At 37.4% G+C, this 24,620-nt stretch overlaps 1 protein-coding gene across 4 annotated transcripts in view; it reads right to left on the reverse strand.

Annotated features, from left to right (window-relative positions):
• The window catches only part of MARCHF10 (membrane associated ring-CH-type finger 10), a 187,618-nt gene extending 178,814 nt beyond the window's left edge, over window positions 1–8,804 (reverse strand). For all 4 annotated transcript variants that reach the window (XM_074224429.1, XM_074224427.1, XM_074224426.1 and 1 more), the window contains exon 1: window positions 8,474–8,804. The gene's annotated coding sequence lies outside the window, so the exon portion shown is untranslated. The remainder of the gene's footprint in view (window positions 1–8,473) is intronic.
• Window positions 8,805–24,620: the final 15,816 nt, after the last annotated feature.

The following is a 24,620-nucleotide window of genomic DNA, read 5'->3' on the forward strand; positions in this document are numbered from 1 at the left end:
TTGGAATTTAGTGAATTGTATTCACTGGACGTTCTAACTAGGTAAGACAACTATTTTAGATCACAGGACTTTTATTCAATTTTCTCTTATGCCAGATACCAGGATGGTTAACAAAAGGAAATGCTACTGGGTAAATATCATATTCTTGGAGCCAAGGAAGCCAATGGGCTAAAGATGTCAGGTGACAGAGATGTGCAGTGGAAGGCGTGGCTTCTCAATATGACTGAGGTTGGACCCCTTTGACTTTATTTCCCCAAAATGACATTTGGATAATGTCTCACCTGGAAGAATAAATCTGGCCTAAGACATTTGACTACCCACATAACCTTTGCCTGGACACTGACATTAAATAATTATGTCTATAAAGGAATTTTCCTTTAATGTCCTGGATCTTTATAGTTACTAAGCAAACCAGAAAAAGAAGTTTTGGATGAATTGGATCTTATAGCCAGAGAGAGGTTAGGTGTGTAGCTCTGACACTTGCTATCAGCTGCATGTTAAGATAGGAGTTAAGTTCCCTTAATTTTATTTAGAGGGGATATTTAGGTAAGAACAGAAATTCTTGGGATAATTACAGTTTCTTCTAGCTTAAGAAAAGGAATGTAAGTTAGTTAAGTACACCAGGAAAAAGGAAAATATGAGAATATTTGGGCAAAAATTCATTTTGGTTAAGGATGTTTGAGTCGTTATTATAATGAGAGCAAAGGTTAAAATTGTTTTATTTTAAACCAGATGCTGGGTACTCTTAGAATCAAAATGATTGTTGAATGCATGCATTACAAGTTTGAGTCAACGTGATCATTCTCATTGGGAGTTTGCTCATATAGTAAAACACTAATGGAAGTTTACTGTGTTAAAAGTGAAGTATATGGGCAGCTAGGTGGTGTAGTGGAGGGTGGCTAGGTGGTGTAGTGGATAAAGCACTGGCCTTGGAGTCAAGAGCACCTGGGTTCAAATGTGATCTCAGACACCTAATAATTACCTAGCTGTGTGGCCTTGGGCAAGCCACTTAACCCCATTTACCTTGCAAAAACCTAAAAAAAAAAAAAGTGAAGTATGTGTGTCAATATGGCAGTAAGGCAAAATGTAAATTGTAATAAGCTCCAGAATCTCATTGTTTTGTGATGGAAACATGGGTTTTGATCTGAATAAGATGTTAAGCAGTTTCTTTACCAGAAGACAAGGTCTCAGCTAGTCACCAGAGCTGTAGAGGACTTTTTGGAACAGATTCAGAAGATCTAAAAGGACATTGGATTCCTCCAAGGGAGAAGAAAAGAGAGGAGAGACACTGGACCAGTAGCATCTCTAGCCTATGTGTACATTGTTTTATCTGTTACTTCCCCTTTGACTCTGAAGGGTGTGACACCTCTACTTATGCACTTCTTATGGAAAGGAGAAGAAGCAGGGTGAAAATGTTCTCCACTGAGACAGAAAGATGGAGATTATTGGGTGGCATAATTATATCACATGAGTCTGTATATTCTATCTAGGAAGAGTCCTATCCCTGATTTAGACAATGGGGAATTAATAATGGTGGGAGGAGAATCTAGCTGACAGAAGTCAATGCCCAGTTTTTTTGGTAGGGCTAACTTACAAGCAGTCTACAGCAATTTGAGAATTGACCTTGGGTGATGGTAACCCTGGGTCCAGCCTAGATTCTCAATCCCTGGTCAGAGGTACACTATGGCACAGGATTCTGATCCAGAGGAGAGAAACACCAGTGGCATATGACTGAGGCAGTTCAGGGTGACTATCGTTTATAACTGACTGGCCAGGATATTTGCCTGGGGAGTAGCAAATGTCTGGACATGTCCAGAAGCAGGGTCCATATATTCAAGACTGTACAACTTAGAGATAGGTGGCCTCAGATTCATATGAGTTTGATATGGGGCCTGGATCCTTTGTAAAGATGTGCAAACTGGAGGACTTGTTAAGAGAAACTGTGATTATGAGTTAGTATGGACTTGCAAGGAAAAGTGCTGAAATGGCTGTTTGCAAGAAAAATAATTTAAGGCTAGGGCCTACTCAGAAATTTGAAATCAAACCATCAAAATGAAAGAGGAAGGATTGAGTGGGATAAAGTCTGAGATTTCTTCAGAAGATTATAGATTAGAACTGTGTCTCTCTGCCCCTCTTCCTCTGACAAACAATTTGTGAGATGTAATTAGAACCGGAATGTGAAGGGCAGATTGACTTTTGTTCCTTATCTACTGAGTCTTCAGGAAGGATACATATGTTCGGATTATTTAAATTAGTTTAAGAGTTTAGATTGTAAAGGCCACATTCTTAACTAATGAGAATGGGTGGGTGGGGGGGAATGCTGTTAGGATAAAAATGACTCCTGGGTCTTTTGACTTTGCTTCTGTCTCTCTAATTGACTGGAAAGGAATAAAACTTTCTCTTCATACCTTGAGGGAGATCTCCGAAAATTATTTAAGTGGCATTCATCACACACACACACACACACACACACACACACACACACACACACACAAACACATATCTACTAATATATAAATCAGAGAGGGAAAAAAGGGAAATCTAGAAAAGTTAAATAAACACAAACCAAAGTAACAAAATTCTAACTACTTAAAGATCATAGGAAGGTTTATTTAGTTGCTCATTCTATTGTCATGGAATCTAGACAAACAAAATAACATCAATTATCAAAGAGCTTTTCATGCATAAAGATGTAGATGTAGAAATGCAAAAGCCATGTCTTTGTGTAAACAAATTTTTGTTTCATTTAATCCAATTTAATTATATTAATATCATTCTTATTCTGCCATTCCCAAGTAAACTTTTATACAGAACTAGGAACAAAGAAAACTCTTTAATCTTCCTTTATCTCCTTCCCTCAATGACCTTTACCTAGTAAGAGCTTAATATTTTTCCATTCTATGCAACTTTTTATTGGTTGATGCAGTGACTCAAAAAAAAAAAGAGCATAGTTGGTGGTCATTTAAGGTATACAATCACTGGACAACATCCTTTCCCCTTTTCCAAAGTGCTACCACTACCCTGCATTACAGAGGAAATAGAACTATCCTTCCCCAGGTCTTCCCCTCTGATTTTCCTTTAAAACTTCCTTTAAAACTTCTTTTCCCCTTCAAAGCTGTTCAGTTTAACTCGATTTTACCTGTATAAAAATATTGGATCAGGATAGGGGAGATAAAAACACATAGTGAAAATTTACCCCAGACTGCAATTTCTAAGGTCACAGAATTACAAAATTTGAGAACTGAAATGGATCTGAAAAGTCCAAACCAAAAGACATTACCACTTCCTAAAGCTTTCCAATAAGGGGAAAACCACCACCTCTTAGCCTTCTCCTTTTTTGGGACAGCTCTAATTATTGAGAACTTTTTCCTGACTTCAAGCCTAAATTTGTCTCTTTATAGCTTCAACCCACCAGTCCTGGTTCTGCTTTTGGGGGAGGACATGGTTAAGAGAACATACAGAAATTTTTCCATATGTAATTTTTTCAAATATTTAAAGGGAACTACCTTTCTCCCAGAGACTTCTTTAGATTAAACATGCTGAATTCTATTTACCCATTCTCGTATATTATAGACTTAAAGCCTTTCACTAACCTGAATGATCACTTCTAGAACCTTAGCTGATAATCTATGACTTTATAGACCATGATACTCAGAACTAAACGTTTTTTGTTTTGTTTTAATTCCTGATGTAGTTTGATTAGGAAAAAAATACAAACATTTTGACTCTATTAAAGTTGCATTAGCTTTTTTTTTTGCACAGTCGCATCATATATCCTCCTCATATTGGGCATTCAGTTTACTAAGACCTCCAGAGCTTTTGTAGACAAACTGCAAGCCTTTTCTATCCTGCACCTATGAAGTTTGTTTGCCTTTTTAACTGAAGGGTAAAAGTTTAGCTTATCCTTATTGAACTTCAACTTATTAGATGCAATTAATATATACAGTTTGTCAGGATCTTTTTTGGATCCTGATGCTGTGTTAGTTTCTCCCCTACCCCAGTTTTGTGTCATTTTTCAAATCTGAAGAGCATTTCACCTATACCTTGCTATAAATCATTGATTTTAAAAAATGTTAAATAGCATAGGAAATAGTTAAGCATCAATTCCTGGGGCAGAACACTAGAGACCTCCTGCCACATCAACATTGAACCATTAATGATTTTTTTTGAATTAGCCACATCTGGACTATAATAAGAAGGAAAAGATTTCCTCTTATTTCCATAGTTACTTCACTGAGTACAGTTCCCTTCTTCCCAGGTATGGCTGGAAGACTGCAGAGAATATGGAAAAAGGGGTCATATGCTTACCATCTGTACAGGTTCTTTCTCCTATCTCCCACCCCTAACCTCTCTCATACTCTCTTTTTAGAAACTCAGGCATTCTAACTTGGCATAAGCCATCTTCTGGAGAGTCTTCTCAGTTTTTGCCCCTTCCCATAGTTACTTCTGCCTCTTAAAGCTATATAGTATCTATTTTGTAAGTGTATCTATATATATACATATACATGTATATATCTACATACACACACATATATATGCATCTTACTATAACAGCTCTTTGAAGACAATATTTTTCACTTTTTTCTTTTTTATCTTCATGTCTTAGAACAGCATTTGTCAAGTATTAGGTGCCTAATTATTGCTTTCTGATTGGATGAGTAGACCTCAGGATTTTTCTATTCAGTTGATTAATTTTAAATCTAAATCTATCAAACAAAACTTTCACATTATCCTTTGTTAGTTTTAAAATAAATACCTCTCCAATCCCTTTGCAATTCAGGAACTATTTAGCCAGTGCTATGTCTCTACAAGAGAAAAAGGAGGTTGTTAAAAATACTCAAGCTATTATGGGAAATCCTAGGGGTATGGAGCAGCAATTTGCATTGCTATCTCCAGTTTCCCAGTGCCCTAAAAAACTGATGTGGCACCTGGATTGAGTCACCTATGACTAAAAGTGTTAGAGTTCAAACTTAATTTAAAATGTGTTTCACTCTGGCTCTCTGCTTGCAGTTAAACATAACATTCGTTTTATTGAAGGATATCAATAATCTTGTATTTTCCTGAACTTGCCCAAGTTGATCTCATATAGAACTTTTATTTGGGGGGGGGATAGTTTATAAAAAATAATTTAATTGTGTCTTCATGAAAAGACAGTTTGAGTAACTAAAAAAATGACAAAACTTCAAACTTTGAAATTGTCATTCTGAAGAGGCAGAGTAGAAATGTTTACTTTTATCTATAGAATTTATTAATTTGTTCTATTACATAATGCATTTATAATTAATTATGATATATACATTCCAGTCTACAATTATACAAATATCAACATATTTGTACATTGTATATTTGTACAAAGTATATAATATTTATACAGTACAATATACAAAATTATAGATTACATTACAAATAATTATTCTGAAAATATTCATATGTAAAAGCTAGTTATAAGGCACTCCCTTATCTTACACTATATTCATGAAATTCATACTTGCTATGATTGTTTGCACAAGATGCCCAAATGTCATGCAATATTTCAACTATTGTTAAATTTACAGAAAATTCAGTCACTGCTGTCATTTCAATGTGGCAAGTTCAAAGAACAGTGACAAACTATGCTATGTAAGTAGGGCAGAAGAACAGTATAATTACTTCCCTGAATGAAAGACTTCTGAGCTGGGAAAAAATGGAAAAATGGTTTCTTTCAGAAGCAATTTTTCCAAAAGTTTATTTTTTCTCTAAAAAAATAAGAAAATATAAAGAATGACAATATTCACCACCACCATCACCACCACCCAGCCCCCATCATTAAATTAAAATGTCTTTCCCTCTCCTCTCAGCATATCTGAATACTGTTCATTGTTTGGCCTCATTTCAACCATTGCATCCACCATAAAGACATTCTTGACCACCTCAATTGATGATGACTACACCCTCTGTAGAACTTCTATACCAATCATTCTGTGTACCATTGTACTGATATTTATATATTGATTCATATTATCATGTGTCTTTTCTACCTAAATGAATTATACATTTCTTTCTTTTTTTTTTAGCTTTTTTTTTTTGCAAGGCAAACGGGGTTAAGTGGCTTGCCCAAGGCCACACAGCTAGGTAATTATTAAGTGTCTGAGACCGGATTTGAACCCAGGTACTCCTGATTCCAAGGCCGCTGCTTTATCCACTATGCCACCTAGCCGCCCCATGAATTATACATTTCTTGAAGAGATTCTGGCTATACTATCTTTCATGGCAACTAGCACAGTCTTTACTTCATTGTATAAATTTGCTAAACATTATTTACTAATTCAATTTAAGAATAAAATATTAAAACTGAGAAGCATCACAGAGCACTAGATTTGGAGACTGGAGACCAGCGTTCAAAACTAGGCTTAGACAATCACATGACCATGGGCCAATCACTTAATTTATGTTAGCCTATTTCCTCGTCTGTAAAATGGAAATAAAACCTGCACTACCTTGCCTCATAGGCTTGCCTTCTCTTCCAGGGAAATTACTTAACAGTTGGTTCAAAGCTGATTAAAAAATTATCTTGTAAGTAAAATAGTTGTGAGCAGAACCGGTAATGGTTAAGATTACCCTATGGGGGAAAAGTGATAAAAAATGGAGCAGCAGGGAGTAGATAGAGCAGTTAGAAGTCTACCTTCAAACAATCTGAGGTTTCTATCCCAATGAAAGTGCAAGTCCCAAAGGGGTTAAAGATTCAACCAAGAGTACACTGGGATAGAGGAGGTAGAACATCAGAGGAAGATTCCAGCACTGAAAGATGATGGATCACTGGGCAGATGGTCTTTTGAGATTACCCCCACTTGAAACAACAATCCATAAATATAGTTAGGAATAGCTATTTAGTCTTTTGTTCGAGTGTCTTAAGTACTTTGACAGCCTATTTTGACTCTATTTTAAGTTTTTATTTCTTTTTTATTCTTTTTTCACTTTTTTCCTTTTGCCAAACCTATGCATTTTGGAATGGGGAAGAATTGTAGATAGAAAATGGTACTTTGTTTTGTTTTGTTTTGTTTTTGCAAGGCAATGGGATTAAGTGACTTGTCCAAGGTCCCACAGCTAGGTAATTATTAAATGTCTGAGGCTGCATTTGGACTCAGGTCCTCCTGAATCCAGGGCTGGTGCTCTATCCACTATGCCACCTAGCTGCTCCAGAAAATGGTATTTTGACGGTGATACTATTATTGGAGAACCCTGTAACTGAATATTAATCAAGCATAAAAGTGAAGGACTCCAATGGAAATAAATTAATAGTCACTAAGGAGAGTCAGAACTTAAAATCTGTTTGAGTGCTACTCTTTTAATTATCAAATGAATAGAAAAATTTTTCTTGATATTTGATTTATGTGGGACTTTCCTAATGTGGATAACTATCTTGAAGAAACTTTTTCTTTTTTTTTTTTTTTTTGCAAGGCAAACAGGGTTAAGTGGCTTGCCCAAGGCCACACAGCTAGGTAATTATTAAGTGTCTGAGACTGGATTTGAACCCAGGTACTCTTGACTCCAAGGCTGGTGCTTTATCCACTATGCCACCTAGCTGCCCCTTAAAGAAACTTTTAAATGAAGAGCAGTGCAATAACTGTTTTCAATGAGAGAAGCATCTGTGGCTATTTCTGACTTCACAATTATTTACCAAATAAAGGACTCTTCACAATTGCCTACAAAAGTCTACTTTTCTCCCATCAACTTCAGTGGAACATATTTTACTACAAAATATTCAGAAATATAACATATGTAGTTTTTTTGCATATGTGTATATATAGTTCTATCCTTGGATGCACAAACATACATGTATATATTTTAAATGTAAATGTAAGAGTCATTTCATTTGAACAGGGAGCTCTGGGTGTAGAAGTTGTTATACCTGCTCTGTAATCTGAGGGAACTGCCTGGTCAGGGTCATAGAGTTGCTCTGAGTTAGAGGTTCAATTCTTCCTTAGAGATCAGTCTTTAACTACTATGTCCAGTCACTTCTCTATTTAAATGCAAACACACAAGACACACATACCAATCATACTTTTAAAATTAGTCTTGTGTATTCATCAGTGTAAAAAGCTTGAATAGAGATGCTTTCTCTCCCAAGGCATATTCTCTCCAATTTATTTTTTTTGTTTTTTTTTTTTGTCTGCGTCACCAAGGGGGTTTGCCACATCCACTAATTGTTAAAGACAAAACTTGAACTCAGTTCTAACCACTCTCCCTCTACTACACCATAGCTTCCTCTGTTAGTATATATGTATATACATATATATTTTGTAAGATTAAAGTAACTACTCCACACAGTAATAGATATATTATGAAGTTATAAAGAACATCTCCTTATCATTGTTTCTACTACATCATTAGAATCTCACATCTCACAAAAAGTTTAAATATTTACTCAGTATGAACAACAAGCTAAAATGACTGCTTGGAAATGTATTTGTATAAGATAAAAGTGTAAACTCACTGATCTCTGCTCTTGTTGTCTTATTCAGCCAAAAGACCATCTGAAGTCATCCTGAGCAAAGATGGAAGGATAAGGAAAAAGTTGATAAGATATAGAAGAGGTCTATTATTTGCAGAAGAACAGTTCTTTATTCTTTCTACTCCTCACTTTTCAACTGTTTTTCAACTGAAAAGTCTTTTCACTGTGGTAGGCACAATTGTTTTTATCTCTGATGACAGTACTGAGCTAGAAGTGATCAACTTCATGCTAAATAGAAAAAAGGGAAGGGAAGGGGAGGGGAGAAAGGAGAGGGAGTTCTTCCTTAACTGAAAGAAGGAGCATATGACTCTTCCCATCCTTAATATTCTATACACCTATGAAATTTCAATAAAGATGATTCTAAGAACTTTATGACATATGTAGCCCTCTCTAGTGCTAAATCCCCTATTCTTTGAATAATACACAATCTGGCCAACAAAATGTCTTTCAGGTCTCTTTGTTCTTTTTAATCATCTTCTGCCCTTGTCTATGAACACATTTTTCAGAAGAAATGATGAGGGTGTTAAAAGAGATAAAGTTTTTGTTTTCTGCTTTTCTTCTGTTTTCATATAGAAAATACCCTAGAGAAAGTGTAAGTCTAAGAAAAGTCCTTAAAACTGGAGTTCCTTTGAAACAAAATCACAATAACATTTTCAAAATGCCATTAATAAGATTTTAGTTCCCTCTTTTCTTTAATCTATAGTTACATAAAGATGATGCTATCATTCCTTTTTAAATACACATGATACATTATCATAAAAACAGAAAAAATATTCCAAAGGCTTGGAACACAAAGTTCACATCCCTCTCTCTCCAGCCCTATCTGATGAATGCTGCATGTCAGGATCTTCAAATGGAGAACTGAAAAAAACATACTGGGGGAGAGAGGTAAGAGTACCCTGACTTTTCCAGTAGAATTGGATTTTTTTTTTAAAAAAATGTGCCAATTAGAAATGCCCCCTACAAAGTTTACACCTGGTAACTTTACTTGCCTTTTTATTTAGAACTGACAGAGGAGGAAACCTCCACAAAAGAGCCAACAAAACCAGAAAGTGGTAATAATGACTACGGGTCATTGTGAAAGTCAAAGTATCACACAAGCTGGCAGCTAGAATGGAGGATGAGGATGTTGGGAGCCCCAGACTCCAAGCACATCAGCGGCAGACATCTTTCCAAGTTAGAGATAATGTCAAATACTTGATTCTCATTGGGGTCGGGAAAGAGGTGGATGTCTATGGTGGAACACGTGGAATAGCTCATAGAGCTATTTATAAAGTTGATTAAGGCCCAATGAGGGAATTCGGTTCAGCTCAGGCTTATTTTTCAGATGAGGAACGTGAAGCTGGGGTGAAGTTCAAAGTCACGGGTTAGAGTTGTGTTTTTCAACCCACTTCTCCCCCGAATTCGGGTCCCTTCAACCCAAAGAGAGCTCCGTTCACCAAGGACCACCCTTGAGGAGGGGGAGCTAGGAGCGGGGAAAACTCTCAAAACAAAAACCAACCCACCGTCGGGTGGATTTTGAGCCAGTGTTGCGCAGGGGCAGCCGGGCTGAAGGCTCAACCTTAGTCCTCCTCTCGGCTTCTGCTCCTCCCCCTGCCCTGTGACCTCGGGGAAAGCCCCGCCCCCAGCCCCGCGCGCGCCGCGGAGGACGGAGAGGTTGACGAGCCAATCTCCGGGGCCCCGGCTTCCAGCGCTGCTTCCCATGATTCCACGCGAAGCCTCGGGGCCGCCGCCTCCAGCCCGCAGCGAGCGGGGCTGATTGGCTGAGAGGAGCCGGGCCCTTTCCCGCCCCCACCCCCATCCCGGTCCTTGGCCTCGGCGGCGGCGGAGGACCAAACGGCCTAATCGAAACTCGCCTGCCCCAGCCCCGCTTGCCCAACAAACAAACCGTAAACCAACCACTTCACGGGCCCCCGGGGTCCCCAAGGGGTTGGGGGCGGCGGGTCGAGCCGAAAAGCCGGGAGCCCCGACTCTGGCCCCCCAGCCGAGGCGGGTGGTTACCTGGGCGATGCTGCGTTTTCTCCTCTCGGGGGGCTACGGGGCGGGGGCGGGGCGGGGCGGGCTCGGGCGGGGCGGGGGTGGGGGTCCACAGCACATCAATCGCAGGGGGGGAGGGGACGGCCCCTCTCCTCCTCTTCTTCCTTCACCACCTTCTTCTCCCCCTTTTCCTCCTCCTCCTCCTCCTCCTCTTCCTCCTCCTTTTCTCCTCCTCCCCCCTGAGGGCTGCTTTGCAAACGGTGGCGACTGCGGGGCCTTTTCGAAGGCCGAGGCGGAGGCTGCCGGGCGTCCTCCCGTTTCCCTGGCAACCGCCCCTCCTCCTGCGGGCCCGGCCTGCCCCGTAGGTCGCGAGTCGGAGAGCGATGACAGTGCGGCTGCGCGGTGCTCCGTGTCTCAGACCCCGCCGAGATGCGGGCTCCGGCCGGAGAAGGGCGCTCCGGCCGTTGCCATGGGAACCTATGAAGAGGAGGGTGGGAGCCCGGCGGAGCTGTAATGAACTTGGGGGCCGTTAGAGGAGGAAGATTACGGGCTGTCTTACCACCCATCGTGGGGAAGAAAGCCCTACGTAAACTGTAAAGAAGTATGGAAATGTGAAATATAATTGTTACTACTGATATTATTGATACCATGCCCCTTGGGTGAAGCTGTCAGGGTCTTGTTTTAAATAAAGAATGAAAAAAATGAGCCTGTATTTTATGACAATACCTAAAAAAAAAAGACAGAATTACCTGTACTTTCTAAATAAACCTAAGACTAGACCTCAAATCTTAGGCTATCTTTATTATTTAGTGGTGTGAGATTTGTTTTTTATTTTCTTCCCGAAGCCAGATCCCTGAACAGTGATTCCTGAGAAATGAACTTTTCAAGCCTTGGTTGTAAGGTCAGTAATTTTGGAAATTGCTGAGTCGGTGTTGTCTGTGCAGGCTGAGGTTCTTCCTGAAGCTTTGCCACTCTCAAGACAACCACCAAGACAATCCTCCTGAACCTTAAAGGAATAAAGGGCTATAGCTGACTGATGAGAAGATATAAAATTTGTAAGTTGTTTGGATAATATGAATCTTAGATAGGTGTGAAACTTGTATTCCACAGTCCTACAAAATTGTCTTTACCTCAGTTATATTAGTTCAAGTTTGAGTCTTTTGCAGTTTGTAATTTTTTAAGGAGGGAAATAAACACTACTGACACCTACTTTTATATATTGGATACCTTTTCTACATGAAGCCCTTTTGGGGAAACTTCTAGGTGTAATCCATACCTAAGCTTTGTTTTGAGAGTTTTCTCTAGAATTCTACTCTAGGGTGAAGATGTAACAAATCAGAGAGTTTAAGGAAACACCCTTTCTTTGAGTTCAAACTCCCTTAGGACTAAAACTCTTAATCTGTGTGAGTCCAAAGTCAGAGTCCCAGGGTGGTCCTTGGGACATACAACATAAAATGGATGCAAAGGAATTTGGAGTGTCCTGACAGCACTAAAAACTCCCTTCCTTCCTTACCCTACCAGAATGCACCTTTCCTCCCTTGCTAATGCCACCACCATCTTCCTCTTTATTACTATACTTTCAAGAGCATAGGAATCTCAGGGTATGCTAACTCCTACTCCTAAACCCCGTGATCCTAGTCTCACCCCCACACCACATTTTCCCCACCATCAGTCAGTCTTTCATCTGTGAAACCTTGAGTGTCCATGGGATTCCCTTCCTATCCCTGATTCTACCTCTTGTCTCAAATTAAAATATTGCTAGCTACTTAGTTTTGAGTTATTGTTAGTTATAATAGCGTACTATATAGACCTAGAAGTGGAATAGAGACTCATCTCAATCCCACTCTTTCACCATTTGTTGAAAATTACTTTAAGAACAGAAAATTGGGTCCTTTATTTCTTTTGCATTTTTTTTTTGCAGTTCCTACTACATTGTTCTGCACAAAGAAATCAATCGAAAAATTCTATGACCTTACTGAAAATTTGAGCATTGCTGATTGAGTGGCCAATGGAGTAATTTTTTAAGGCCTGGGTTCTGGAAATTGGGAGAGGGTATGAGGAAGACAGGGAATAAAAATACATTTCTTTTGAATATACCGTGTACCAAATTTCCTGGATGTCTCTGGTCTCATGCATGTTTCTGTTATGTGCTTAGCATATTAATTGAGAAAGCTCCAAAGTCATTCTAACAGTACTGCTGAAAGCTTCAAGAGGAATCTTCTTTCTTCTTGCCAGTCCCTAAGATGGATTTTCTGCCAGTCAGTTGTATTGGCAGAGAGCCCCAGATATCCTTAGAGTAGCCATTATTTCTTACTAATGTAACAACTGACGTAGAGGCCAGTGGCCCTATTGCCAACTTCCATAGAGAAAAAAAGAAAAAAAAAGAATTAGCCAGAATCCAATTTAACTGGACTCTCAGTTAACTTGGATTTTGCTTGTTTATTCATTTTTTTTGGTACTAGGCTTTTAGGACAAAGGTGAATGATAAGAAAATGAGATCATACAGTTTCTAAAAAGGAAGCAAAGAAATAAGTATCTACTATATTTTCTGAGCAGCAATGGTTCTGAGCAAAACTAGGAAGATATTTTATCTTTGAGCCTCCCTATTTCCCCAGTCTCTCCCAGCCAAAGGAAAAGGTGGTCCCTTGGCCCTTTTTCTAAGTACTTTTCTCCATCTTCTTCAGTGTCAAATGATATTCAAGATCTGTGGGTACTCTCTTCACTATCCCCTTATCCATACCTTTTCTTAAATTCTCAGCAATTGGTCTTTCTTTAGCCCTTATTGGAGGAATATCACTGAAGAACATAGGCTGTCACCTTGCTTTAGTCTCGTGATGAGATTATTTTCCAGTCACACATCTTTCTGATGGCATTCCTTACATTTATCTTACTACTCATGAGCCTGACTCTACCATTGATTACCGTGAAAGTTTGACTAGCTTCATTTCCAACTTGGTATGGTTCACCCCCTCTTTAGGCAACTTAGTGTTTCCTTTATCTCCATGTAGGTGTTGGACTTAAGGTAGACATCTCTTCTTCTTCCCCTCTTCAGTCTCCTTCCCCCAGCATGCCAACTCCCCAACATTACCCCTTCAGGAGGAATCCCAGAGCTTCCACTCCATCTTAACTTTCTAGATCATTCACTCTTTCCCAACAGTGAGGTTTCAGGGCACATAGGTCCATTCTGTTAATCTCATCTTGATACTCCCACTTTATCAATGATCTAGGAATCACCAACTATAGGCTCTCTGGCAAGATAATGGACTACCAGTTCTTACCAGTTGCCCTGTCTCTGAGTCTTCCAGCCCCTGGGAATTACCAACTACTTTGCTGAGATATCCTAAGGGCTCCTGGGTCTTTACTCCACCATGTAACAGAACCCTAACTCCATCAAGATTCTGCATCTGCTCTACCCAAGATCTTCCTAGTACCTAACATATAGTTAGGTGATTAAGAAATGTTCTTTGATTGATGTGTGTTGTCTTTGTCAATTAGGACAGGAGTCCAGACAAAGGGTTATGAGATAATTGAGAAAGGAGCGGTCACTTTGATTGGGGAAGGAAGGATAGTCAAAAAAGACTTCCAAGAGTGGGATAACTACTGTCAGATATCTATTGGGATGTGGCTGCAGGGTCATAAAGTAAGGAGGAGGGAAAAAGAACACTGAGATTTCTGTGCTACTGAAAGTGTGGCTGAAGAGGGGAGGAGCTATTACTGTCAGTCAATTAGATCCTAAAGAGCAATGATTCTTATTTTTTTATTTGTATCCCCAGAATATAGCACAGTGCTTAGCGCAAAATAAGTGCCTAATAAATGGTTTTTATCTGTTCCAATCCCCCATTGCCTTTTGAGTGATCCAAATCCATAATATAATACTTGATAAACTCTTAACTGAGTTGGCACTTTATCTTTGAGTTCTTTCCTGCTTATTCTCATGCACCAATGAAAATTTTTTTTACTTTTTCAAATTTCTCATTTTTTGTGGGCCTCTCCTTTGTACTGATAAATTCTCCCCTAACATAGTTATTTACATATGTAATCCCATAATTCGAAACTATAAACTCTAGGTTTATATAATCTAGATTGTATCTTGGGAGCCATCCACTCTTCACTCTTTCTTTGGTTCATATCATTCCCTCCCAGAAGCTCAGAATGTAGCTTGAATAATAATTGTCTAGGTCTCTAAAGATGTAGGTAAAAAAGTTTTCCAAATCCTGCAGAGCATCCAAGACAATGCAAATATTCTAAATAGGATAGATTTTATTGTACTTAGAGAAAATGCAAAACACTCAAGGGAATCTCTGAACAATCAATATAATTCTCTCTCTTCCCCACTCCCTGCCCAATGAGTCTCATTTTTAACAGGTTCCTAACATCTTCCATATTCATACCAATACTTATGGTTTATGATTCCCCATTAAAGAAATGAACTTAGGGTTTGACATCATTTATGTTACAAGTTCCAACTTTAACTCCTTATGCCTTGCAGGCATTCAACCTTGTGGTACTGCCTTGTAGTCATTCTCATAGAATGAAAATTACTTGGGTTTCCCATTGGACTAAAACAGTAAAAATAGCTCCTGGTAATAGCATATAATGAGGTCTAGATCCCTTGCTGCCTCATTTCATAGCTTTAGTCCCTTGAGGATCATATATACAATCCTACCATAAAATAAATACTAGGGAGAAGAGATCTATAACCATTCAAAAGAATTTAATGTTACCATCCATACAGGAAAGACCTATTGATGATAAATTCCAGTTGTCTTAATAATAATGTATATTTGGATGAACAATGAATTGGATCTAAGATTGAGCATGAAGATGGCAGAAGGCTGAATTTTTCCTAAGAAATAGGAAAGATAACACCAAGGCTTTCCATGGAAAAACAGACTCATACTTAAATACCACCATTTTATTTGTGTAACTGTAAGGCAATGAGACATAGAATAAAAAAGTTTCTGAATACTTAAAAGTGACTATCATACAAAGGGAAATAGGGACACATATGATGGTTCAGGTTCCAAAATAATGGGGACCTTGAAAGGAGGAAAGAGAAAAATATAAATGGGAAAAGATAGCAAAGAGTAAACACATAATTATTAAAATAGAAAGAAAAAATGTATCTACAGGTATATAACCATTAGTATGCTCCACTGACATTTTTGTAATCTCAAGAGAAAGTGGAAGAGGCTTCCAACCAGTTGGGTAGACTACTGTGGTAAGCTTATGGGAGAACATGAACAAGAGTTGCACAGGTCAGGCAGATCTGAATAGACTGTGTTTGAAACACACTCCTATATCAATGAGGTCACAGATATAGTGTATTTTAAGTATCCTGGGGCCAATTAATGGGAGAGACTTCAAAATTTTCCTCAAATATGGGCTTATTCAATGATATTAGTCTATATGATATTACCTGTAACCCCTATTCCAAATATCTTTCTCACAAAGACTTCAGAGACTGTTGTTATTATTGTTCAGTCAAGTCCACTATATGTGACCCCATGGAGTTTTGTACAACTTGGCAAAGATATGAGGCTTGCTATTTCCTTGTCCAGCGTGTCCCCATTTTTACAGATGAGGAACTGTGGCAAATAGGGGTCTGATGTTGGATTAGAACTCAGATCTTCCTGACTCCAAGCCCAGTGCTCTATCTACAGAGCACCTAGTTGTCCCCACAGATATTACTACTTTAGTTTTAAGAGCTACACTGAATGCTTTTAAAAGCAGTTAGTGGTTACAATTTTGAATTGGCCATTGAAATGCCCTCTATGTTTTTCCCTATGGAGTCATAAAGTAAATAGATGTTTATCTGAATTCTATGAGGATTTTCAAGAAATCTGAAAAATGGACAAAGAAGGCAAAGACAAACTTCTTATGATTACTATTTTAACTTATTTCATGAAGAAATCCTATGAAGATAATTTTTGAAAGATAATTCTATAAAGAGTGTTTAAGGTAAATAATAAAGAGAAGACAACAAAAGAACTAATCTAGCTTATCTTCTGTGCTGAGTTTAATGCTTATCTTAGGGTAATTTATGAATAAGATTTTTAAGACATTAAAATTATTTTTTACTCCAAGTATTAACTTGGAGTAAGCTGAATTATTTGGACAGTATGGCCAGACAAATGAGGTCACTTATTTTTTTTATTGATATTTAAAGCTATTCTGTGAACATTTTACATAACCAAAATATTCTCAATAGTTACATATGCTTTTGTATTATTATTGTTTTAATTTATATGTAAATTATATATACATATATGCATGAATACATATATAATCACACATGCACATATATATTTGATGATTCCAATATTTATAGAGAAATAAGAGCAATTACTAATAGAAAATATAGTTCCTCAGGTCATTATATAATACTTGATAATATTTAATTAACTAGAGTGTGAAAAAGAGACTGCAAGTTTATTAATTAGAAGTAAACTATTCAACCATAGTCCTAGGTCACTCTTGAACCTGAAGGGAGAAAAGTGATTAAAAGAATAAGTCACATGGCAAGCTTAGGGGTGCCATACAAGTAAGATAAGACAGATTTCATAATATCTTCTTACAGATGGGAATCTCATTCAAATAAACCTACTTCAAAAGATGAAATTATATTTCTTCTAGCTCCAAGCCAGGTAATGACATAGGTGGCCAGATGTCACAGAATTACAGAGTCTTACTGTTGAAATTAACTGAATTTTGTAATTGGAGCCAAAAAGATCTGGATTTTAACCTTAACTCAGATATTTGCTTGCTTCTCCTCTCTGGGTCTCAGTTTCCTCTTCTGTAAAATGAGGGAATTGGACTGAATGACTTTTCAATGACTCAATCTTCTTTCCAGCTCCAAATCTATGATCCTCTATGATCCTGTGACCTCAAGACCCATCTAGCTTAGCTTATACCTGAATTAGAATCTCTTCTACAGTACACCTAATAAATAGTTATGCAGCCGTTGTGTGAAAACTTACAGTAATTATTATCTTATTGACAACTTATTGTTCTTTGAGTCTGCCCATCCTACTTCTGGATAACTCTATCAGGAATTTTTACTTTTTCATACAATTTTGTAGTGGAGTTCAAGCGAATGGCACAGAAATAATGCTAGGATGTGTCAAAATGATTTGTTGATATTCATGGTCAAGTACAGAATGGACTGTATGAGAGGATAGGAACAGATAGACAATGATGCAGTCAGAAATAGAATCCCCTTGAGAAGTGTATTTCTAATGAGACAGAAGAGGGGAGGGTACTTAATGACTATGGGGCAATGCTGGTTTTCAAACTATCAAGCAAGCAAGCAATCAACCTGTGATTATACTTTGATTAATAGTACTTTGAGCTTATCAAGGAATCAGCAGTCAATTAATCAACCTTTGATTGATGGTTCTTTGATTGATGGTACTTGATTGATAGTACTTTTATCTATAAATAACACAAGGTGAAGAGGCAAGATCTATTATATTAGAAGGAAAAGGGGAGTGTGTGAACACTGATTAAATTCTATTCAACAGATTTGGCCCAGAGAGGGAATAAGATACATTCTCACTTGGGTTTAAAAATCTATTCTACTCTACAGGGAAGTGGGAGAGAAAGAGAAAGAAAAGGGAAGAAAGTACTCATAAAAGGGAAAGGCAAAGGTATAAATGAAAATAAACTGAAAGTTAAATTTTTAAAGAAAAGTTAAAGGGTGGGGGCGGCTAGGTGGTGCAGTGAATAAAGCACCGGCCTTGGATTCAGGAGTACCTGGGTTCAAATCCGACCTCACACATTTAATAACTATCTAGCTGTGTGGCCTTGGGCAAGCCACTTAACCCCATTGCCTTGAAAAATCTAAAAAAAAAAAAAAGAAAAGAAAAGTTAAAGGGTAAAGGGAATAAAACTTTGTTGAGGAGGAATAAGAGGAAAGGAAGGAGAAAAATATAAATGGGAAAAGATAGCAAAGGGGAAATACAGAATTAGTAATCTTAACTATATTTTGAATGGTATGAATTCTCCCATAAAACAGAAGTGGTTAGCAGAATGGATTAAAAACTAGAATCCTGTAATATATTGTTTGTAAGAAACATATTTGAATCAGAGAGATACACACAGGGTAAAGGTAAAAGGTTGGAGCAAAAAGTATTATGCTTCAACTGAAACAAAAAAATAAACAGGGGTAGCAGAAATAGAGTCCCATGCAGCCTATTTCACTCCTACCATCCCACAGAACAGTCATAAAGGATGTGGCTTGCATGCTTTCTATACCCATTAGAATGGGAGCTCCTGGAGGGCAGGGACTGTCTTTTGCATTACTTTGTATCCTCAATGCTAAGTCCAGTGCATGTTTAAGAGATGTTAGGTAGAAGTTCTTTTTTTTTTTTGCAAGGCAAATGGGGTTAAGTGGCTTGCCCAAGGCCACACAGCTAGGTAATTAAGTGTCTGAGATCGGATTTGAATCCAGGTACTCCTGACTCCAAGGCCGGTGCTTTATCCACTACGCCACCTAGCCGCCCCTAGGTAGAAGTTCAATAAATGTTTATTGGCTGACTGGCCTGGACAGGCACCTGGGTTTTTGCTCCTGTGAGAGTTTTCAGAGAAAGGGTCTTCTGTGAAGTCACGGATCAATGGATCCAAGGGAAATGGAGCACCAGCAAAGGCCACTCACTAAAGATTAGCCAGTAAAGCCTAGGTAATCTAACTGTGCTCCAGGGGAAAGAGCACAAAAACCTTCAGGATGAGGGAGGTGGAACCCTAACTGTGACCTACCAGCAAACTTGTGAAAGAGTTTTTGCAGATGGTTCTTAGTAGAATTAAATGACACTAAGTCATTTTGCAATAGGAGGCAGACCTGGGAAAGTTGGGTAATAGTCTCTTCTGATCTTTATAATAATTATAAGTTTGTCTCTTTGTAACTTCTGCTCATTCTTCCTGATTCTTCTCTCTGGGATCATCAGAACAAATATATTCCCCCTTTCTCATGCTAACTTTTCAAGTATTTAAATATCTTTCATGTTTCCGGTCCCTTCTCTCTACTTCTGCCCCCTTTTCCATGCTGCTTATTCTTAGTTTCTCCAAACAGTTTTCATTTACCAGAGGTCTTTTCCCATGTAGATCATTCTCTTCTTGCCACTCTTAAGCTAATCAATTTAATTGTATTCTATTTGAATTAGAAATATTTATTAACAATCATACCACACACCGTGCTAAGTTCCAGAGACATAGAAACAAAAAATGAACCCATCCCTCCCCTCAAGAAGGTTTATATTCATTCTCCTGGAGGTTTAGAATATGTTTAGTAAATACAAAGTATATTCAAAGCCATACAAATAACTTCAGGTCATAAGCACTAAACTAGATAGTTGAGTGGACCATGGGAAGAAGAGAGATCAGGAAAGACTTCTTAGAGCTTGCCTTTTGAATTGTGTTTAAAAGAAGCTAAGGAAATATAAAAAGTTGAGGTCAGGAGATAATTCTACAATGTGACACAAAACTGAAGAGAGAACTTATTCGTGAGTTTCCTATCCCCTTGGGCTGATTTCCTTTATTGAATTTTGATACTAAATTGGCCTGAAAGATTATATATTTGGAGCTGAAGGTACTTTGAAGATCATTGATTCAAACCCCTAACTTTACAGTGAGAAAACAGAGAAAGGAAATGACTTCCAGGGTCATACAAATCTCTCTCTTTACAAAGTCCCTCCTGGTCCTCAAAATTTTTCTCACTGATATATTTAATCTGTTAATGAGTATGTCTTCCTATCTTCTTTCCTTCTCTTCTCTCCCTTTTTTCCTCTTCTATCTCTCTATCCCCTATTTGCTCTTAAAGAATCATAGTTATTTTGCAGAACCACAGTTCTTAATGTTTCTTGTATTTCTTTTCTCTAGGGGATTTTCAGGGCTGGCCCTGTTTACTTTTCTTAATTGTTTCCCCATCTCTCCAATGTGGCTTTTCCTTTCTCAGATCCACACTTTCCTCTTTTCTCTCATCACTTCATTCTACATTGATATATTTGAAATCTGTTCTCTTTAAGTACAAATAATATTACTTATTGGTACCTTTGAGTAAATACAAGTATTATTATTATTAATTTTAATTGTAACAATAAAATGTATTTCTCCTATTCTATAAAAATCACAGAATCAGGAATATAAAGGTACAAACGTTCAAGGTCTTGGCTCAAGGCAAAAATATATTTACATCCTTAAAAATTGACCTGTTTAGAAAGTAGCACTGTTCAACACCCACTTCTGTGACTCAATGCATCCCCTGAGCCAGGATAATGAGCAAACATTTTTAAACTGTGACTTAACTATGCTCAGGACTCATACACATTCCAGGATATTTGTGGAACATGTACTCTCCCAGCAAGTCTGAGCAGAGTGAAAGCTTGAGTCTGGCTTATTATTATGCAGAATTTTTCCTTATGAAAGTAGATCCTGGGCAAGTTCTTGGCACTGTAGAACCATTGTAATGTCCTGATGTACTGTTATTACAGTTGTATCATGTGATGATACAATATGATATCTATGCCCTGGGACATTTTGGGGACCTTTGGCATATCATCTCTATAAGGAAAATTTATTGGCAGTTCCCATAAAAAATACATAAACTCTTCTGGAAATATTTTTTTTCTGTTTCCAAAGCATTGCAAAGTTAGAAAGTCAGTATCTCTGCCACTTCTCTATTTTGTAAGCAGATTGAGTTTTTTCCCCACTTGCTTTAGAATCAAAGGTCCAAACGGAATAGATTCTTTAAAAAAGCAATTTATTTTAAATGAAAAATTATTAAGTTACAAAGAAAGAAGAAAAAAAGCATTCAGTAGGTATCATATTAGATCAGAGGCCCTTTATAATGTAATCTTTTTCAATTGACTCATTGCTGTTCTTTCTTTGATGTGATTTGGTTTCTCAAATAGCCCTTATCATAACAAGTTTGCTTCAGGTAGAATAGATACATTGTACAGATGCATTAAAACCATTACAATATGTTCTTTTATATTATGCTTTCAAATGTATTTTCTATGCATTCATCATTTTCTATGTCTTTTGACATTTCAGATAAACTATGAGTAAATGTGAAGGCAGATGTTAAATTTATACACTGTCATGCCTTCCTGTACTTCAATGTGTTACACAAAACAAGGAGAAATGGAAAAATATTATTAACCTCAAGTTAACAAAAACAAAGGATGAGGAATCTTAGGACATGGAACTCTGATCTACTGTTTGACTAAGGTCACAGAACTATTGCTAGAACCCTGGGATTCCAATGGGTAATTTGGGACTTATAAATAAGTCCCTGAAAAAGTATTCTGCATGATTACACATGTATAGGACCTATGCAAAATTGCTTGCCTTCTCAATAAGAGAGAGAAGGAAGTGAAGGAGAGAATCCAGAACTCAAAATCTGAAGAAAGAATGTTAAAATTGTTTTTACATATACTTGGGAGAAATAAAGTACTAAATTAAAAAAAATAAAGAAAAAATAAGTCCCTGTGTGGTGACCTTGACAAAAAAAATAATCCTTTCTTATGACGCTGGAAAGGAAGGAAAATTCTATGATTTGCTCTGTAGCACCATTTGTTCTTAAAAGAATCAGTGTGTATAAAACACCTACCATCATGTATATGTCTATATATATATAATACTTTGCTAAGTGCTGAAGATACAAAGACAAAATGTACAAAAGTTCTTGACCTCAATGAGCTTGCATTTTATTAGATTAGAAACATTTAAATAATAGATTATACATTTATGCAAAAATTGAGTATTATTGATCATACATTAGTTTTCCTTAAAGAGCAAGAATTCTGATAATATAATGAAGGGTCTATAGGAGAGCAAAGCAGACACAAAGCTGGTAAAAGAAATAGGAGTACATATGCATGAGACAGTGTCCTCTTATTCAAACTGATTTCATTTTTAAGATTCCTTTAAAATAATTATTTCCAGATTTTGGAAATGTTGACCTAGATCCTTGATGAAGGGGAATATGCTTAAAAGGTATTTATCTCAAGAGAATTACCTTAATAGTGAATTCACCTGTCTTAAGTAATTTTAATGAACAGAGGAATTGACTGAGTAAATCCAGTAGTAATTTGGCAAATATTTGACAAAAAATTGTCAAGAACCTACTAGGTATAAAGTAAGGCAACAGTTTGGCAAAGTGGATAGAAGGCTAGCCTTGGAGTCAGGAAGACCTACTTCTGACACAAAGCAAGTGTGTTACCTTGACCAAGTCACCAAAAAATTCAATGGGATAACTTGGTCAAGTCCTTACAACCATAAATTATAGAGGCATATAGATCTGCAATAGCTGAGGACCTTTCTTCAAGGAAATTGGGGAAGGGGGAAGATGCACAAGGCATAGTGCCTGAAGATACAAAAGGCAAAAGTGAAACTATGCCAGTCCTCAAGGAGTTTACATTCTACTGTTGTTGTTCAAATATGCTATGTAATTGAGTCTGAGACTCTTCATAACCCCACAGACCATACTATCCGTGGAGTTTTCTCGGAAATGATACTGGGTTGTTTTTCCATTTTCTTCTCCTCTGGTGTATTAAGGCAGAATGACTTATCTAGGATCACACAGCTACTAAGTGTGTGAATTCAAATTTGAACTGAGGTCTTCCTGACTCTAGGATCAGACATTTATGAGATGTTCGACCCTGATTAAGCCACCTAACCTGTTTGTCTCAATTTCCTCATCTGTAAAATGAGATTGAAAAGGAAATGACAAATAATTCTAATAGCTTTGCCAAGAAAATTCCAAATAGAGACATAAAATGTTGGATACAACTGAAAAATCATTGAAAAACAAAAAGGAAATACCAATCTGTTTCTAAATGTTTGGTTCAAAATATTCCTTTCTTCCCCCTTGAAGTGCAGGGTGACCTAACAGTCATTCAACCAGGAAGATTTTTGCCTAGAAAATTTCTCTCATAATTGTAGTGACAAATATTTTGAAGCAAATTGGAAAAACAAGTATGATCCTCACAATAATCCTATAATGTAAGAGGGAAAGATATCATTATTCTCATATTATAGATACGGAAACTGAGGATCAGAGAGGTTAAGTAATTTGCCAGAGCTCACATAGCTTGTAAACGATGGAATTTTACTCAAATCTAGTTCTACTCAATCTAACTCTGGTAGTCCAATGCCCTCCTCTTCATACCATACTACCTTTCTGTTGACAAAATGGCTTGAATTGATTTGGATGTGAAGATACTTTATTGAAGTGCATGTACTGACAGTCTACTGAATGTCATTTGTATGTTATCTATCAGAGTATAATAGCATCGACTTTAAATTCAGTGACCTCAATAAACTTTTGTTTAGCACCATCTATGTGATAAGTACTATGTTAAGCACCAGGGATACATAGAAAGGAAAAAACAAGTCTCTACCCTCGAAGTCAGAGTCTAATGGGAGAGATAACATGAAAAAAATTCCTTACAAACTATATAAATAAAAAGGATAAATTAGAGATGATAAACAGAGAAAAGGTAGTAGCATTAAGTGAGATCAGGAAATGCTTCTTATAAAAGATGGGGTTTTAGCTGGAGTTTGAAGGAAGTCAAGAAATTTGTGAAGTTAGGAGACAGCAATGAGGAGGAAGAGAGAAAATGGGAAAGAGAGAAAATGCTCTTAGTCTGAGATGAAGAGTATTGATTGACCAACTGCAGGAAGGCCAGCCCCTGAATTACAGAGTATGTGGAGGGATATCAGGATATTGGAAAAGTTATGGGGAGAAAATGTAGTTACAAAGGCTCTTTAATGTTGTGCAGGAGATTTTATACTTGGCCCCTAACATTGAGGTGTTAGGAAGCCACTATAGTCTATTGAATTGGGTGACATGATCAGACCTATGCTTTAGGAAAATCACTTTGACAGTTGAGTAAAAAATATTCTACACTGGGGAAAGATTTGTGGCAAGGAGATTAACCAGCAGATTATTGCAATAGTCGAGGTATGAGATGATGAGGGCCTCCACCAAGATGGTGGTGATGTTGATGTTAGAAGAGAGAAAGGGGGAGAATATGAGAGATTAGTGAAAGTAAAATTGACAAGATTTACTTAACAGATTTACCATGGAGTGGGGTGTTATATGTGAAAGAAAATGAAGAATAGAAGATAACACCTAGGTTGTGAGCCTAGG

The sequence above is a fragment of the Macrotis lagotis genome, chromosome 2 (assembly GCF_037893015.1).
Source record: "Macrotis lagotis isolate mMagLag1 chromosome 2, bilby.v1.9.chrom.fasta, whole genome shotgun sequence".
In the NCBI taxonomy this organism is placed as follows: Eukaryota; Metazoa; Chordata; class Mammalia; order Peramelemorphia; family Peramelidae; genus Macrotis; species Macrotis lagotis.